A 7,173-nucleotide genomic window follows, 5' to 3' on the forward strand; every position below is an offset into this window, starting at 1 on the left:
AACTACTTATTGAAGACTGATAATGTATAAAGCACTTGTGAGATGCAAGAATAATTATTAAATATAGTTATGCCTTCAGGAATGTGCAGCGTTTGGGGAAGAGAAGAGCACAAGGCATGTTGTATCCTCTTTGAAGTCAGGCTATTTGGAATCAAGGCTCTGACACATATGGTGTCTAATGTTGAACCAGAAAACTGCACCCACTCTTGGTAAACTCACTCACAAAATGGTGACAGTAACACTGACTTCCCAAGGGATATGGTAGGATGAGAAAGATAATACAGATGTTAATGTATGTGTATGTTGTGGAGGCTGAAGTTTAATCTTTATAGGTCTATTCAAAACACAACAGCTTTGCATTGCCCTGAAAACCAAAGAATTTAGAGTATGCTTACTCTCTACTTTGCTTTGTGTTCTAACAAGTGATTTTGCAGAGCGAGTGAGTCACATTTTCCCCAAGGCCAACCAAACAGCTCTTAATGTTGTTTATACAATTACCTTCCTTTGTTAAATTCCTTATGTCCTCTTATTGATAGTGTTTTATGGTCCTCCTGGTAGGGAATTATTTCTCATATTAGATAGGTTGAATTTAAAGTACAGTAGATGTCAGGAATTCAAGAATACTTGAAGAAGCAAAGAAGTTATTTTATGGCCAAGGAATTCTAGAGAACTGTGGAAAGGAGAAAAGACCATGCTCCCCCTCCCCCACCAAAACCAAACCAAACCTAACAAAACAAAACAGCCAAATGTCAGGTTTAAGCTCTCTTCAACCTTTTTTATAAAAGCACTAATCCCATTTATGAGGACCAAGCTCTTATGACTTCATCTCTTCTGAAAAGGCCTTATCTCATAATATTGTTAGATTCTAATATATGGATTTGCAGGGCAGGGGGTATTAATACTTAAACCATAGCATGTTTATACTTCCCCCTTAGTTTTGTTATGAGATACTGTAACAGTGTTCCACTTTATGCTTTGGATATAACCCTTGCTGCTCTACCATTGCAACTTATTTTTAAAATGGACATGTTTCTTTTTCTTTCTCTTTCCCTTGCTCGTTCCTTATCTTTCCCCCTCCCTAATCTCAGGGGAAACAGGTTACCTTTCTTCCCCATCCTAGACAGAGTTATTTGTCTCTGAATACATACCCACTATAGGAAGGAAGTAATCCAGACTTTGGGGATGGTACCAGAAGAGCACAGAAATGACTGTCTCTCCAATTAACAAGTAAATTACAACTCCAGACTGAGAATATGTGGAATGTAGCCTTTGAGTCACCTCTTTAAAATCTCCCTGTTCTTGCTGATGGGCAGAATCACAGCCTTTGAGTCAGGACTCCCCTGTGTTTCTCCTTTGCTAGCAAAGCAATGAACCTTCTTTTTTCTTTTTCTCAAAACTGTATCTTCATTATTGGATTGGCATTGGGGACAAGGACTGAGCTTTTGGTGACACCTTGACCTTGGACTAATATCTAGAACTATGATAAATAATTTTTTAGTATTTGTAAATTATCCAGTTAAGGTATTTTGTTATAGTATCCCACACAGACTGAGACACATAACATAATGAAACATGGGAAGAGCTCAGATGAGCACTGCCTAGGTCTCATAGGACTCTAAAGGACTCCTGAAGGTTCTGAAGCTGTAGGTGCCACATGGGTTCACTGGCCCTCATGGGTAATGGTGCCAAACCAAGAGGGTGGTAGTAGAATTGAGTTGAAGAAGAACTTTACTGAATGTCATGGATAAAACATTTAGTGCAACTTCTGATGCATACAAGTACCCAATAAACATTTTTTCTTGCCTTTCCTTGTCTGCTTCCTCCCCATTCTGCCCAAGGCAGTCCAAATCGAGCAGAACTGGAGTACAAAGGTGAGACAGTGCAAATGGCCTGTGGAAGTAGTCCCATGCCAGAAGCAGGGAGGGATGGGAGCAGAAGTGAGAGTCTTGAATTTTACCTGAGCCCCTTGATCCTAAGAAATGGGGAAGGGTAAGAAATTTCTTTACCTGTGTTAGCTGCAGGGACAGGCTGAATAAATGTTAGCTTCAGGGTAAAACTGAGTACCCACCTCCCACCCTCCATTAGCCCTTCCTTCTCGGGATGGTTATTTGGCGCCTTTTCCCTTTACTTCTTATTGTTGGTTTTCGATTTGAAACTCGCGCCTAATCCACTTGAAGGCAGAGATGACACCCTTAGCAACTACTGTGTGACCCAATCACTGTACACCAACAAGGCAGCTTGCAGACCCAGAGACCCTATTAGACTTAAGCACAGCAAAGGGCTATAAAAACCTTCTCCTGCCAGGCCCTCCTCTCTCTCCTCTTTTTCTCCAGTTGATCAGATACTGCCTCAATAAAGATCTCTTGGTGGCTCTGAGTGTCGTGGTCATTTTCCTTTCAACCAGCAACAGTTTTCTGCAAAGAACAACCCTTTTCCTTATGATCTAATAAGATTCAAGGATGCTCCTTTTGGTTACCAGGACAAGACCAGATATAGACAATCCAAATTCTCATTCTTGGCCTCATAAGTGATTAGATTACTGTTTTGTCCCATCAGATCAATAGAAGCAAAATGCTTATTTACTAAACTAAAATTCTCTCTTTTTCCAAGACCTCTGAACTTTGACCAATCTCTGCTTAAGCCAGCAGAGATTAAGGGTCTTTCCCAGAAAAGAGGTTGGCTTCAGGATAAAGCATCCTCTCAACTACTATTCCTTCATCTCACTACACTGGGTTCTTTCTAACCTGTATGTTCCTCTCTATAAAAAAGAAATCTCTTTTAACTATTAGCAAATTTATGTTCTACCTATTGCAATAGTCCCCCTCCCTCTGTTACAACAGTCTTTTCCCTTCTTGCAATGATTCTTCCTAAAAAAGTCTCTTCTGCAGTCCAGATCTGGCTTTTATTGGAAACAGTTTTGTGATAGACAGCCTCCAAGATGGCCTCAGGGATCCCTACTCCTGGTATTTACTCCCTTGTATAACCTCTACTCTTTGAGTGGGCCTTTGTGGGCTGGACCTAACTCTTTGCTTATAATGACTAGACTACATGGCAAAGGTGATTGATGTCACCTTTGAGATTAGGTGGCAAAAAGCTGATTTCTGCTTTGCTTGCATTCTCTTTCTCTGACTGTCCTTGGTTTGCTGGTCTTGCTGAAACGAGCCACTGTGTGATGAGCTGTCCTGTGAAGAGGCATGTGTCATGAGGGACTAATGGCAGTTTCTGGCTAACAGTCACTGGGGAGCTGAGGCCTTCAGTCCAATGAATCCCCAAAAGTAAATCTTTCTAACAATCATGTGAGCAGGACAGCTGTGAGTGAGCTTGGCATCCCAGTCAATCCTTAAACTGACCGTGGAACTGAGTGATACTTTGACTACATCTTGGTAAGAGACCCTGAGCCAGATCAGTTAAACCATTCTTGGATTTCTGGCCTACTGAAAATGTGTGATAATGAATGTTGTAAGCTACTAATTTGGGGGATAATTTGTTAGCTGGTGCTATGGTTTGAAGGTATCCTCAAGAATATGTGGTGGAAACTTTAATGCCTAATACAAAAATGTCAGGATGTAGGGTCTAATTAGAAGTGATTCAGCCATAAGGGCAGAGTGACTAGATTAATGCTGTTATCATGGGAATGAGTTCCTTATAAAGGTTTGTTCCTCTTTTACTCTGTCTCTCTTCTGCCTTCTTACTTTCTCTTGCCTTTTTGCCTTCCACCATGGGATGATACAGCAAAAGGGTTCTCAGCAGATGCAGGTAGCTTGATATTGGACTTCCCAGCCTCCAAAACTGTGAATTTACCCAGGCCTAAGTATTCTGTTGTAGCAGCACAAAACAAAAACAATGGCAACAGATAACTAATACAAAGTTGATCTTGGGAATTCTCTTCAGGAGCCCAGGATCTGGTGAGACAAAGTCTGCCTCCTAGGGGGGAGTCCCTGGGTGGCTGTAGGAAGGGCAGACCAAGCACGGTGTTTAAATACAGAGAGACGAATGTACACACGGACAATGGACAGACCATGTATTACAACAGAGCTCTGCACCAACCAGGCCAAGAAGCCAAGCCACAGCTTCTGTAGCAATTGTCCCAAAATGGTGAGGACTTGTTCCCTGACTGCCAGCTACCTTTTCTTTGTCTTCACTTCCAACTCAGACACAAGCGTAGGAAGACATATACTCCCCCAATCAATCACATAAGATGCTTGGCTTTTAATCAATATGCCTCCGACTTTTCCATCACTCAGACTCCAGTCTGAACATACCTGGAGCTATCCATACACCCTATTTTGGTTTTTTAAACTATAAAGTCTTCTCCCTCCTCTAACTGCTTTTGAGTCCCGGCTAAAGAGCTGACTCTCTTGTAACAACCTCCGCATAAGCAGCCTGCGCGCTCTCATTTGGGAGGTCTTTATTTCCACAGCATCCTCTGTCCCCAAGCACATGCGTTCTGCAGCTTTCTGCTGGTCACTCTATGAAGGCTGGCTTTGCTTGTTGACTGGAATCTTTACTCTAAACAAATTAGGGGAGCGGGAGGGAGTCTATAGATAAAATAAAATATTCCTTTCTCTTTCATTCCAGTGCTCAAAAGAGTAACATGGATTCAGAATGAAGTTATGGAGCTTTCCTTTGTTCAGACTGTGAGAGAAAACTCTGGGTTGTAAGCAGGGTGGAAAGGGTAGACTCTATCTCCAGCCCAGATTACTGTTTTCTAAGAAATAGGCCTAAAGAAGGAACTTGAAGTCTAATTGCCTGTATTATGGATAGAAAAGTCTGAAGAAAGAAAGAGAATCCTAGGGTGGTAAAATAAGTTTCACTTCACATACCATCAGGATAGGGGCACCATGGACAGTTCAGGATGGAAAACTCACCCCCTCCTCCCAGCATTCCACTCTTCCAAATCTCTCTGTCTCTACTCTGTACTACTTAGCAGAGCCAGATGGTAAGACAGTTCTGCTAAGCCATAGAAAGCTAGTGACGGTCACTATGTGTCTACAGCTATAGTACTCTAACACCCAACAGGGCTGTACAGGAGAGATCATTCTGAAGGGAGGTGTAGACGGGGGTTGGGGGTGAGCATTTGAGGCCTTAATGAGAGAAGACTGAAGAATTGTAGAGTAAGTTTGGGAATCCACATATATTTGAAGCTCCAGGCAAAAAAGGCTTTGTTCTATTATTCAAAGAACAAAAGCTGGATCCAGGAGGGTCAGTTAATAATTATGTCCATACTCCTTTCCAACACCCTGTGATTTCTGGCAGTGAGGATGGACTTACCTCCTCATCAGAATTCAGTGAGGAGAGAGTAAAAACTCAGGAGTGCAGTGTCCACCAGAGCTCATCCACCAGGCTGAGGAAACCACGTCACTGCAAGCCATAGTTTCTTGTGGAAATGTCCTTAGAACAGTGGCCACAGTGGAGACGTGTGAGATGATGGATCTCCCCCCCCACCCCCTTGTCTGTTTCTTTCTTGCTGGTAGGTGACTAATTGTGGGAGAGAAAAAGGAGGCATCATGTGGGTTATATCCATAAAAGAATCTGACCTGAATCTTGTTCTGATTCGTTTGTCCTTCCTTATCTCATCTCCTGGCCTGAGGAACCTTGGGGCTCAGGCAGAGATGTTCTGTGCTTGATGGTGTTTCCTGAAACACAGGGTGGTTGTAAAGATGGGAATAAATATCATATGTGGAAATTCTCAGCAGAGAACTGAGCACATAGGAAACCCTCAGTGAATTATAGTAGACTCACATTGAGGACCCAAGACAAGATGGGAAATGAAAAACTGCTATTGGCTAGACCCTTTTCTTCAGCAGTGCTCTGGAAATTTTAGTACAATTGCAATGAAATATAGAAAATTTTTCTTGCCGTTGGGTTAGGGCAGGTAGGAGAGAGAATAGCTTTGCTGAGCTTTCTTTTCTTCCTTTCCTTGTAGTATGGGCCTTTGCCCTAGTTATACCCTATCTTCTTCCTATTTCACCAAATTCAACATTTTTTTTTCAGAACTCTGTTCTCCCTGGTAATAATTCATGTTGCATATTATATGTCAGTGAAAGAGTGCTGATTACAGTTGTTAAATTAAAATTAAATATTTTGGGAAGTAGTCTTCCTCTCACTTCTGAGCCTCACTGAGCTAAGAAAAGGTGGTTACTTAAAAGTGAAACCATAGTAACCTATTACTTAATGTCTTGCTGCGGTGATTTTGATGGGGAGGGGGAAATAACCACATGACTTGTATCCACAGAGAATAAACTAAACTTAGCTATTGGTAAGAAATGGGCATCTTCTGCTTGTTTCTTTGTTCTGGTCTATGATCTGACTTCCTGGGGCTGTTTTCTGAAGTGCCAGATTCTACCCCAGGAGAAATTGCTCCTTCCTTCTAAAGCTCACCTTTGAATAGAAATAATCACAGCCTGATAAGTACTGAGTTTCTTCTGGATGAAGCAGTCAGAGGGTCTGAGCCCATCAGCTTCACAATCAGCAGCTGTTCTAGGATTCAGAGCCATAGCCTCTGTCACTGTAGACAGATGCAGAGCTTGGAAAAAAGCTGTAAAGATTTAAGATTTTTGCTTTGTCATGGCTGATGCCAACTTCTACTCTGTTTATAAAATTTCCTGACCCTGGAAATAATCCTGTCTCAGTTTTTTGAATCTTGCCCTTGGGTGGGTTTTATTCTCTGGAAAGTCTGCTCTTGCCATATGGCTGAGGATACACAGGCTGTTTGGGCTGTGAACTTGGAAAGATGACCATGAAGCCCAACTGCCCAGGACTGGCATTGTGGCCAAAGTACTCCCAAGGGCCCAGAGATTTGGGCTTGTAAACTCCAGCAGGTGGCAAAGTTCTGATGTCAGTTGAGTTGACAGTTTATATTTGAAGCATTTTAATTCTATAATCATTCTTAAACACTTTCTTTTTTTTCTCCTGTCTCAATGGAAAAAGGGTCCTACCTCTGCTAACCTTTGTGTTAGCTCTGGATTACCCACTCCTTAAACTCATTTCCTCAGCTCTCTGCCCTCTTTTACCTTCATCTCTACTAGCACTTTGCATTCATCCTGCAGACATGCTTCTCAATTGCAAAATGACTCCTCAAGCTACCTGCTTTGGTGTTGTGTCAATCTCTAAACTAGCCAACTTCTCCACCTGTGTGCTTCTTTTCAACAATCTTTTTTTTTTTTTTTTTTT

This window comes from Marmota marmota, unplaced genomic scaffold (assembly GCF_001458135.2).
Source record: "Marmota marmota marmota unplaced genomic scaffold, marMar, whole genome shotgun sequence".
Taxonomy (NCBI): Eukaryota; Metazoa; Chordata; class Mammalia; order Rodentia; family Sciuridae; genus Marmota; species Marmota marmota.